Genomic DNA, 12,493 nt, shown 5'->3' with positions numbered 1-12,493 from the left:
AAAAATTGTATTGGAAATAGAACAAAGAACAATACAGCTCAGGAACCGGCCCTTCGGCCCGCCAAGCCCGCACCGCTCCCTGGTCCAAACTAGACCATTCTTTTGTATCCCTCCATTCCCACTCCGTTCATGTGGCTATCTAGATAAGTCTTAAACGTTCCCAGTGTGTCCGCCTCCACCACCTTGCCCGGCAGCGCATTCCAGGCCCCCACCACCCTCTGTGTAAAATACGTCCTTCTGATATCTGTGTTAAACTCTTTCCCCCCCCCTCACCTTGAACCTATGACCCCTCGTGAACGTCACCACCGATCTGGGAAAAAGCTTCCCACCGTTCACCCTATCTATGCCTTTCATAATTTTATACACCTCTATTAGGTCACCCCTCATCCTCCGTCTCTCCAGTGAGAACAACCCCAGTTTACCCAATCTCTCCTCATAACTAAGCCCTTCCATACCAGGCAACATCCTGGTAAACCTCCTCTGCACTCTCTCTAAAGCCTCCACGTCCTTTCGGTAGTGTGGCGACCAGAACTGGGCGCAGTATTCCAAATGCGACCGAACCAACGTTCTATACAACTGCAACATCAGACCCCAACTTTTATACTCTATGCCCCGTCCTACAAAGGCAAGTATGCCATATGCCTTATTCACTACCTTCTCCACCTGTGACGTCACCTTCAAGGATCTGTGGAGTTGCACACCCAGGTCCCTCTGCGTATCTACACCCTTTATGGTTCCGCCATTTATTGTATAGCTCCCCCCGACGTTAGTTCTACCAAAATGCATCATTTCGCAACATAGAACATAGAACATAGAACATTACAGCGCAGAACAGGCCCTTCGGCCCACGATGTTGCACCGACCAGTTAAAAAAAAACTGTGACCCTCCAACCTAAACCAATTTCTTTTCGTCCATGAACCTATCTACGGATCTCTTAAACGCCCCCAAACTAGGCGCATTTACTACTGATGCTGGCAGGGCATTCCAATCCCTCACCACCCTCTGGGTAAAGAACCTACCCCTGACATCGGTTCTATAACTACCCCCCCTCAATTTAAAGCCATGCCCCCTCGTGCTGGATTTCTCCATCAGAGGAAAAAGGCTATCACTATCCACCCTATCTAAACCTCTAATCATCTTATATGTTTCAATAAGATCCCCTCTTAGCCGCCGCCTTTCCAGCGAAAACAATCCCAAATCCCTCAGCCTCTCCTCATAGGATCTCCCCTCCATACCAGGCAACATCCTGGTAAACCTCCTCTGCACCCTCTCCAAAGCCTCCACATCCTTCCTGTAATGTGGGGACCAGAACTGCACACAGTACTCCAAGTGCGGCCGCACCAGAGTTGTGTACAGTTGCAACATAACGCTACGACTCCTAAATTCAATCCCCCTACCAATAAACGCCAAGACACCATATGCCTTCTTAACAACCTTATCTACCTGATTCCCAACTTTCAGGGATCTATGCACACATACACCTAGATCCCTCTGCTCCTCCACACTATTCAAAGTCCTCCCGTTAGCCCTATACTCAACACATCTGTTATTCCTACCAAAGTGAATTACCTCACACTTCTCCGCATTAAACTCCATCCGCCACCTCTCGGCCCAACTTTGCAACCTGTCTAAGTCTTCCTGCAAACTACGACACCCTTCCTCACTGTCTACCACACCACCGACTTTGGTGTCATCAGCAAATTTGCTAATCCACCCAACTATACCCTCATCCAGATCATTAATAAATATTACAAACAGCAGTGGCCCCAAAACAGATCCTTGAGGTACACCACTTGTAACCGCACTCCATGATGAATATTTACTATCAACCACCACCCTCTGTTTCCTATCCGCTAGCCAATTCCTGATCCAATTTCCTAGATCACCCCCAATCCCATACATCTGCATTTTCTGCAGAAGCCTACCATGGTGAACCTTATCAAACGCCTTACTAAAATCCATATATACCACGTCCACTGCCTTGCCCCCATCCACCTCCTTGGTCACTTTCTCAAAAAACTCAATAAGGTTAGTAAGGCACGACCTACCTGCCACAAAACCATGCTGACTATCACCTATCAATTCATTACTCTCCAAATAACTATAAATCCTATCCCTTATAATTTTTTCCAACATCTTGCCGACAACAGAAGTGAGACTCACCGGTCTATAATTCCCGGGGAAGTCTCTGTTCCCCTTCTTAAACAATGGGACAACATTCGCTAACCTCCAATCTTCTGGTACTATACCAGAGGCCAACGACGACCTGAAGATCAGAGCCAGAGGCTCTGCAATCACTTCTCTTGCCTCCCAGAGAATCCTTGGATAAATCCCATCCGGACCAGGGGATTTATCTATTTTCAGACCCTCCAGAATATCCTGCACATCCTCCTTATCAACTGTAATACTGTCTATTCTACTCCCCTGCAACCCAGTGTCCTCCTCAGCTATATTCATGTCCCCTTGCGTGAACACCGAAGAGAAATATTGGTTCAATGCTTCACCAATCTCCTCCGGTTCCACACATAAGGATCCAATGTTATAATGAGGGTGAGGAACTTATTTCATATTAGTAAAATATTAGAGAAATTAATAGCCTAGGAGTCAGCAATTTCCCTGAACTAATGTAGTAGAATTTTAAGAGGTGGCTGTAGATAATGAATGTGTTGTTTTCAATCTTATAGAATTCCGTAGGTATAAGAACACTTCCCATAGATTAGAATGTAGAAAATATAACCGTGTTCTGAAAGTGGGGGGGGAGTGAGAAAAACAGTGAATTAGAGGCCAGTTACTCTGGCATCAATAGTAGGGAAGATGCTAGAACCTGTTATGAAGGATGTGGTCGTACGGTACTTTGAAAATCATAATATGTTTCAGCAGAGTCAGTAGGGTTTTGTGAAATTTTCAACAGTTTTGTTGAAGTTGCAATGAGCAGGTTAGATCTGGGAGATGCAATATACTTGGATTTTCAGACATCATTTGATAAATTGATACATGAGTTATTACAAGTTAAAGGCTCATGCACTTGGGATAACATCTTAACTAGGATTGAGGATTGATTAATGAAGGGAAAATGAAGAGCAGGAATAAATAGGTTTTTTTTGGTTTGGCAGGTTCTAACTAATGGACTGCCTTGGGTCTCAGCTTTTTACAGTCTATTATTTTGATGAGGGGATTGAGTGCAATACATATGAAGTTAGCTATACAAATCTCTGAGGAGAATCCAAGGAGATTGGAAATGAGTATAAACCAGCTAAGTTATGGCAGATGGAATATGATGTGGGGAAATATAAAATTGTCTGCATTGATAAGAAGAATAGAGAAGCAGAATATGTTTTAAAAAGTGACAAGTCAGTGTTGGTATTTGGAGAGATTTGGGTGTTCTTGTACACAAATCACAAAGTTAACGTGTAGGTACGGCATGTTTGGAGTATTAGAGTAATGCAGTCTTGCTGTTGGGTGTTGATGAGGCCACACCTTGAGTACTGTGGGAGCTTACCTAAGGAAGCTTATACTTGATGTTGATACAACAAAAGTTCACCAGGTTGTCAAGAAGCTATTCTGTGGGAGAAATAGAGTGGAACAGAAATATATTTTCTTGCATTTAGAAGGATGAAAGATAATAAAATATATACATTTTTTTTTAGAAGGTTTAACGGGGTAGATGCTGAAAGGCCATTTCCCCTGAGTAAGGGTCTAGGAGTCATTTCAGAATAAGGAGTTGGTCATTTCAGACCGAGACGAGAAGTTACTTCAGTCAGATTGTTGCGAATGGTGAGCACTTTTTCTCAGAGATCTGTAGATGTTTGATCATTGAGATCAAATACATGTTTGGGTATGAAGGAATGGAAATAGGGCAGGAAAGTGGAACTGATGTAATAAAAGATCAGTCATGTTCGAAGTAATTGGTGGAAAAGGCTTGAGTTGCCACTTAGGTCAGACAAATAGAGAAGTAATGACGTTTTTTTATTCATTCATGGGAAGTGTGCTTTGCTAGCGAGGCCAGCCTAGTTGCCTTTAGAAGGTGGTGGTGAGCTGTATTCTTAAACTGCTGCTGTCCCTGAGGTGTAGGTACACCTGTTAGGGAGGGAGTTCCAGGATTTTGACCCAGCGCCAGTGAATGAACGGTGATATATTTCCAAGTCAGGATAGTGAGTGACTTGGAGGAGGCACCACTGTATCAAATGCCTTTAGGATGTCCACATACATCATATCAACAGAACTGCCCTCATCAACCCTTTTGTTACCTCACCATAAAATTCCAGCAAGTTAGTTGAACACAATCTACCCTTAAATCCGAAAACAAAGTTCTGGAAAAACTCAGCAGGCCTGGCAACATCTGTGGAAAGAGAAAGAGTTGACGCTTTTAGTCCAGTATGATGACTTCAGTACTGTTGAGGTTGCAAAGAGGAGTCGAACTAGACTTGAAACACTAACACTGTTAATCTCGCCACAGATGCTGCCAGACCTGAGTTTTCCAGCACTTTTGGTTTTTAGTTCAGCTCTCCAGCATACATAATATTTTGCATTTATCCCCTTAAATCCATGATGGCTTTCCTTAAGCATTTGCCCATGTGACTATGAATATGGCTGACTCTTAAATGCCTTTTGAAATGGCCCAGCAAGCCATTCTGTTCAAGGGCAATTCAAGATGGGCAATAAATGCTGGTCCCAGCCAGGGATAGAACATAGAACATTACAGCGCAGTACAGGCCCTTTGGCCCTCGATGTTGCACCGACCAGTGAAACCAATCTAAAGCCCCTCTAATCTACACTATTCCAATATCATCCATATATTTATCCAATAACCATTTGAATGCTCTTAATGTTGACGAGTCCACCACTGCTGCAGGCAGGGCATTCCACGCCCGTACTACTCTGAGTGAAGAACCTACCTCTAACATCTGTCCTATATCTCTCACCCCTCAATTTAAAGCTATGTCCCCTCGTGTTAGCCATCATCATCCGAGGAAAAAGGCTCTCACTATCTACCCTATCTAATCCTTTGATCATCTTGTATGCCTCTATTAAGTCACCTCTTAACCTTCTACTCTCTCATGAAAACAACCTCAAGTCCCTCAGCCTTTCCTCATACGATCTTCCCACCATACCAGGCAACATCCTGGTAAATCTTCTCTGCACCCTTTCCAACACTTCCACATCTTTCCTATAATGCGGCAACCAGAACTGTACGCAATACTCCAAATGCGGCCGCATCAGAGTTTAGTACAGTTGCAGCATGACCTCATGGCTCCAAAACTCAATCCCTCTACCAATAAAAGCTAACACACCGTACGCCTTCTTAACAACCCTATCAACCTGGGTGCCAACTTTTAGGGATCTATGCACATGGACACCCAGATCCCTCTGTTCATCCACACTACCAAGTATCTTTCCATTAGCCCAGTACTCTATTCCTGTTACTCCTTCCAAAGTGAATCACCCCACACTTTTCCACATTAAACCCCATTTGCCACTCTCAGCCCAGCTCTGCAGCTTATCTATGTCCCTCTGTAACCTGCCACTTCCCTCTGCACTGTCTACAACTCCACCAACTTTAGTGTCATCCACAAATTTACTAACCCATCCTTCTACGCCCTCATCCAGGTCATTAATAAAAATGACAAACAGCAGCGGCCCCAAAACAGATCCCTGTGGTACACCACTAGTAACTGAACTCCAGGATGAATATTTCCCATCAACCACCACCCTTTGTTTTCTTACAGCTAGCCAATTCCATATCCAAACCACTAAATCACCCTCAATCCCATGTGTCCGTATTTTCTGCAATAGCTTATCATGGGGAACCTAATCAAACGCTTTGCTGAAATACATATACACCACATCAACCGCTTTACCCTCATCCACCTCTTTGGTCACCTTCTCAAAGAACTCAATAAGGTTTGTGAGGCACGACCTACCCTTCACAAAACCGTGCTGACTATCCCTAATCAAATTATTCCTTTCTAGGTGATTATAAATCCTATCTCTTATAATCCTTTCCAATAATTTGCCCACAACAGAAGTAAGGCTCACCAGTCTATAATTACCAGGGTTGTCCCTACTCCTCTTCTTGAACAAGGGGACAACATTTGCTATCCTCCAGTCTTCTGGCACTGTTCCTGTAGACAATGACGACACAAAGATCAAAATCAAAGGCTCTGCAATCTCCTCTCTAGCCTCCCAGAGAACCCTAGGATAAATCCCATCCGGCCCAGGGGACTTATCTATTTTTACCCTTTCCAGAATTGCTAACACCTCCTCCTTATGAACCTCAATCCCGTCCAGTCCAACAGCCTGCATCTCAGTACTCCCCTCGACAACACTGTCCCTCTCCTGTGCGAATACCGACCAAAAATATTCATTTAGTGCCTCTCCTATCTCTTCAGACTCCACGCACAACTTCCCGCTACTGTCCTTGACTGGCCCTAATCTTACCCTAGTCATTCTTTTACTCCTGACATACCTATAGAAAACTTTAGGGTTTTTCTTGATCCTACCTGCCAAAGACTTCTCATGTCCCCTCCTGGCTCTTCTTAGCTCTCTCTTTAGGTCCTTCCTAGCTAACTTGTAACTCTCAAGCGCCTTAACTGAGCCTTCACATCTCATCTTGACAGAAGTCTCCTCCTTCCTCTTCACAAGAGATTCAACCTCTTTAGTAAACCACGGTTCCCTCACATGACTGCTTCCTCCCTGCCTGACAGGTACATGTTTATCGAGGACGCGTAGTAGCTGTTCCTTGAACACGCTCCACATTACAATTGTGCCCATCCCCTGCAGTTTCCTTCCCCAACCTATGCCAGCTAAATCTCGCCTAATCGCATCATAATTTCCTTTCCCCCAGCTATAACACTTGCCCTTTGGTATATACCTATCCCTTTTCATTGCTAAGGTAAACGTAATCGAATTGTGGTTACATCTCTTCAATAAATAAAACAAGTCCTGAATTATTGTTTTTAGTTAGGTGTTGTCTCCAAGTTGTTCAATGACCTCATTCCACCCTATCTTACAATTCCATTGGTCCATTCCGGAATATTTTTTCTCACATTTCAAGATTCCTGACTGTATAACCTATGAGTTATCTTGATGCTTTGCTTTGAATTCCATCCTGAAACACTCTGTATAAGTCTTCTTTTAAAAACTCACCTCTTTAAGCTTATATTCACCCCTTCTACTGATGTCCTTCTGCCTTGGCACGCATTTCCTTGTAGAGAGCCTAAATTAAAGATGCCCTGTAAATAAAAGGTTTTATAAATAGTCGTTTGGTAGTAGAGAATTTGAGTATTGCTGAAAAAGAGATGCAGTGCTGAAGCTTTTCATCTTGCACTCATCAGGACAGATTGGCAAAAATGGCAAGTGTAAAGGGAACTGCATGAGAAGAGAACGTTGATTGGTTGGCAAATAGATTCTGATTGGTAGAGGTTTTGCCATGGAGAATGCACCCAGGAACAGTGTGGCAGTTATCTGGTGCATTCTCCATGGCAAAGCCTCTACCAATCAGATTTTACTTGTCAACCAATCATTGTTTCCTTATGGGGTATACATTGTTGTTCCCTTTACAATTGGTATTCTTGCCAAACTGTCCTGATGAGTAGAAGACAAAAAGCTTTGTCAGACTTTGTCATTTTCAAGCAACAATGAAGTTATTATGGTTTCAGTGTTAACCACGTTGGGGACGCTACTGAATGCCTGGTTAAGTTGACCACAGTATCATCTTGTATTTTCACAGATGCGCCAGAGGAGAATTTGAAGCTTTGCTCAGGACCTTGCACCTCCTGGGGGAATCTGCATCGTAAGCAATTTTCATGTGTTTCTTTAGTCTTTACTGTCGCATCTGAGGCCTTTGAAACATGATGGTCAATTGTATAATTGCAACAAAAGTATTGCTCCTGCATGCCGTGAGTAGGGTTGCCAACTCTTGCTGGACTTATTCCTGGATGCTTTATCATGTGATGTCCAAGCTCTCACCCCTGTTATTGGTATGTCCAATATGTCCATCCTCACCTTCTGATTGGAAAGTGGACAGATCCTTTATTAACTGACCAACTGACAGGCGGTCTGAAATTACCTAAAAGCCTCTTGTTTTTCCTGTTTCCAACATTTTTATAACTAATAAATAAAATGGTTAATAGAAAATGAAAAAAATGTACATTATTTTAATGCCTCTTGAGAATTCTCGCGGGTTTCTCGCAACGTAGAATACAATCATAGAATGGTTATAACACAGAAGGAGGCCATTAAGCCAGTCATATCGATGCTAGGTCTCTTCAAGGGCAAATACCCCCCCCCCCTTCCCTGCAGCACTGAAGATTTCCCCTTTAGCTCCTTATCTACTTTCTCTTGGGAAACTATGATTGAATCTGCCTTTACCACACTCTTAGGTATTGTCTCCAGATCTTCATCACCTATTACCTTTGAAAAAATAGTATTTCCTCATGATGCCATTGGTTCTTTTGCCATTCACCTTGTGTTGATATCCTCTGGTTCTCAACCCTTTCACCAAATGGGAACAGTGTCTTTCTATCCACTCTGTCTAGGCCACTCCTGGTTTTGAACGCCTCTATCAAAAGCTGCTCTTGACCTTCTCTTTGAGGCGAGCCACCCCAGCATCTATAAAATGTCTACGTAACTGAAGTTGCTCATCTCTGGAATCATTCTCGAGCCTTCTCTGCTCATGTCTTTGCGTCCTTCTTAAAGTGGAGTGCTCTGAATTGGATGCAATACTCAGGCGATTCATCTTTAATTCTGTGAGAGTCCAGGAAAATTCTGGAGGGTTGGCAAACCCTAGTCATGAGCCAAACATAATTGAAGGCGTGAGGCAAATTCTGCTTCTCAACCATCTCTACGTGTACAAGTTGTCATTGTCTGTTGCGTATTCAAATGTTCCTGTTGTTCAATACCTTCCTGTTGTTCAATACTCCCACACTTGCTATGCTACAATACACAGGAAATGCGGTGGTCTCCTGCTATTTAATCTCATCAGGGCAGAATTGATAGCAAAGGCAAGGTAAGCACACAGCTGGTTCATTTCTAGTTGCTGGACTAGCCCAATGACTGTGTGGACTCCCAAGGTTGACATGCTGCCAGGAATAGGTGGAGGCTGTCATAACAATTATGGTTATGAATCTCCTGTCTGCCAGGACAAAATAGAGCAAGGATCTCTGCTTGCAAAAGGATCATCCCAATATATTAAAGTTCCACCAGTGAAGTGAGGGCTCCAATCACCTGCAGTGCTCAAGTCCTTAGGTTGGTGAGCCATACTCACAGGAACACTTCAGCAGCAGATTAATGGCTCCCACTCTCACCCAGGCACATGCTCATCTGCTAATTACTTGCATTTTCACATCTTTATATCAGTTTAACACCTCATTACTTAACAACCACAAGAATCTAGCCAGTGGAAATATCACACTTCGAGGATCTTCAAATTATCTTAAGCTGCAAATATGAAATAAATCATTATTTGTTGCACTACAGCACACTTCGTGCATAGATCTTTACACCATTCATTCCAGACAGAAAGTATCAAAAAACAGCAGAGCACAGAATGAGATGCAGTCTTCTTCGCCTCGATACACAAACAAGGCCACAGGTTTTAGAAGTTAAACAAAGAACAAAGAAAAGTACAGCACAGGAACAGGTCCTCCGGCCCCCCAAGCCTACGCCGATCATGATGCCTACCTAAACGAAAACCGTTTGCACTTACGGAGTCCGTATCCTTCCATCCCCATCCTATTCATGTATTCGTCTAGTTGCCCCTTAAATGCCGCTATCGTACCTGCTCCCACCACCTCCCCAGGCAGCGGGCTCCAGACATTCACCACCCTCTATGTAAAAACCTTGCTTCGCACACCTCCTCTAAACTTTTCCCCATGCACCTTAAACCTACATCCCCTAGTAGTTGACTTTTCTACCCTAGGAAAAAGCACCTGACCTTCCACTCTGTCCATGCCACTCAATCTTGTAGACTTCTATTAGGTCACCCCGCAACACTGAACTTTCTGAGTCAGATACTCCCAGGGAAGGCTGGAGTGACTGCCTGTTGATTCAGGGCCTCACCCAGTGAGCATCTGAACTGGCTACAGCACACTCCAACAAAAAGAAATCTCTCTGCTGTCAACAACATATCGAAGGTACACTAGAACTGATTCAAGTGTGGGAGTTACTGGTAGTGGGAGTGCTGAGGTTAGGTAGTGCCAGATAGTAGGATGTTGGTTTATTGCCAACATTTCCAGCACGCCGCGATCCTGACCCCAGACAAGCTTTCAGGTAGAAGTGGGAAGTGGAGGAATGTTGTTTCAAATTAAACCATTAAAACGTGAACAGGGGACCCAAATCGATGAGCAATAGTTCTGTACTGCTATCATGAAGGATGTCTTTAACTGAAGGATTAATAAATGTTGGGAGTAAACCAAGCACAGTAATATTAGGGACCTTTCAAAATGCATCTGTATTGGAATACAGAAGGTGGGTTTACATGTGTCAAATAGCCTTTTTTGGTCCCGAAGATAAGTTGGCATGATGATTTAAATTCTTACTTTTTAAAAATACATATTGTTAACTTTGCTGTTCCTGTAAATATGGATACTTGACAACAATGATTCCTACTTAAGCAGGTGTAAGAAACATACTGGCAGGCTGCTTTTTATTGGCTGTACTGATTTTTAGAAATGAAAATTTAACATTAGCAAGAAGAGCAGTTGATTTAACAAGTCTAGTTCGGGTTGTGTACTCTGCTGCTGTTGACAGTGCTCTTAAATTTGAAGATAAAATGCCTAAAATAAAAAATTGCCTCTGGTCTTCCACACTGTACCTGACCCAAGAGGGTTCAATGATGACTCTGGATATTAAGTGTTCCATTACTCAGCACCATCGTTCCTCAACTTGAAGAACTCGAAATGTTGAATTAGCTGACAAGGTTAATCACATTGATTTACCCTTGCCCCTGAGACAGCTAGAACTCTTGCCTCTGAGGCAGACAGTTTATTGGGGTGGGGGATGCTCAATGAGCACAGAATTTAGACCAACAATTCCTTGAGTACAAAGGGAGTGCTACGATGTCAGAGGTGTCTTTCAGGTGAGAAATTAAACCAAGATCCCACAACACTATTTGAAGAACATGGGAGTCAGTGCATCCTGTTGTGTTGGTCAATATTCAACCCTTAATCAACATCACCAAAAAAAGATTGTTTGATTATCGAAACATTGCTGTTTGAGGGAAGTTGTTGTGATGCACTTCCTTGCATTGCAACAGTGACTACACTCCAAAATACACTTCATTGGCTGTGTAGCACTTGGGATATGACCAAGACCTTGTGAGCATTACTGGAATCCTGTTCAAAAAGAGTCTAATAAATGTAAATCAATGTGACTAACCTTGTCATCTAATTCAACATTTTGAGTTCTTCAAGTTGAGGAACGATGGTGCGAAGTAATGGAACACTTGATATCCAGTGTCATCATTGAGCCCTCTTGGGTCAGGTACAATGTGGAAGACCAATCTTCAGATGAGCACGTGATAAAATTGTGACACATTTATTTCCCATACCAGTTGTTCCTGATCCTGTCTGAACGAAAATGCCAATCAGTTTGTATTGTTTCCAACTTTCCTTGTTTTATGTTGTTGTAAAACAGTCAATTGAACAAACTGGGGATCAGGATGTCCCATGAAAGATTCCCAATGAGTTGCACTTGGCCTTTCATCCTTTTGAGGTGGGTGAAGTCAGTATCATGATTTGAGATATGGACTAAAAGTGGGTGGCATATAAGATGCTTGTTTATCTATTGCAGTACCAGTTCTTGGACATTGTTTGGCTCTACATCAATGGGAATGGCTGTCGGAACTACTGCAGAAACCAATTGGCCTCCATAGTATTACCCCCACCCACTCATCCGTACAACAGGGTGGAAAAGGTTTGCGGATGATCGGGAAATTAACAAGGAGCATGATCACAGTCTTTGCTTTTTTTAATGACAGTGGATTATGTGGAGTTTTGAGTATCCCACTGTGGAGAGGCAAGAAAATCCATTAAAATATTTAAGCTGGACTGCCACAGTTCAATTGGGATCCAATTTATTTTTTACAGACTTTGCTAAGGTTTGCCAGAATTTGAGAAACCTGACAGTTAAAGGGAGCAAGGAGCTAGGGCTCCATAACGGAGGCACTGCTCGTGGGCTTAGAAGCAGCAGCAGGGCTTCCACCAACTGCTCAGGAAAACCTTATGCTGCGCTTGGCCGAGGAGGCTTAACCTTCTCCCTAACTTCCCCACCCACAACCACCAGCTTGCTGCATTCGGTGACTTACACTCGGATCTCCCCACAACACCCCACCTTCACTTCCCAGCAACTCCTTCCTCATGAGGCCCATTGGCCTCTCTTCCAACATCTGGTTGTGATCAACTTTCTGCCTCTACTTCAAAACCTCTTGCTGCTGATTCCTCTGCCAGGCTGTCAATCTGGCCAGCTGTCAGGCAGGAAACAAAAGAAACATGT

The 12,493-nt window shown here is 43.3% G+C and overlaps 1 protein-coding gene across 1 annotated transcript in view; it reads left to right on the top strand.

Moving 5' to 3' along the window:
- The window catches only part of pknox2 (pbx/knotted 1 homeobox 2), a 425,919-nt gene that overhangs the window by 89,532 nt on the left and 323,894 nt on the right, over window positions 1–12,493 (top strand). The window contains exon 2 of the mRNA XM_078198931.1: window positions 7,731–7,793. The gene's annotated coding sequence lies outside the window, so the exon portion shown is untranslated. The remainder of the gene's footprint in view (window positions 1–7,730; window positions 7,794–12,493) is intronic.

This window comes from Mustelus asterias, chromosome 27 (genome assembly GCF_964213995.1).
Source record: "Mustelus asterias chromosome 27, sMusAst1.hap1.1, whole genome shotgun sequence".
Taxonomy (NCBI): domain Eukaryota; kingdom Metazoa; phylum Chordata; class Chondrichthyes; order Carcharhiniformes; family Triakidae; genus Mustelus; species Mustelus asterias.
The sequence above is the reverse complement of the archived record's forward strand: the minus strand, read 5'-3'. Positions and strand labels throughout refer to the sequence as shown.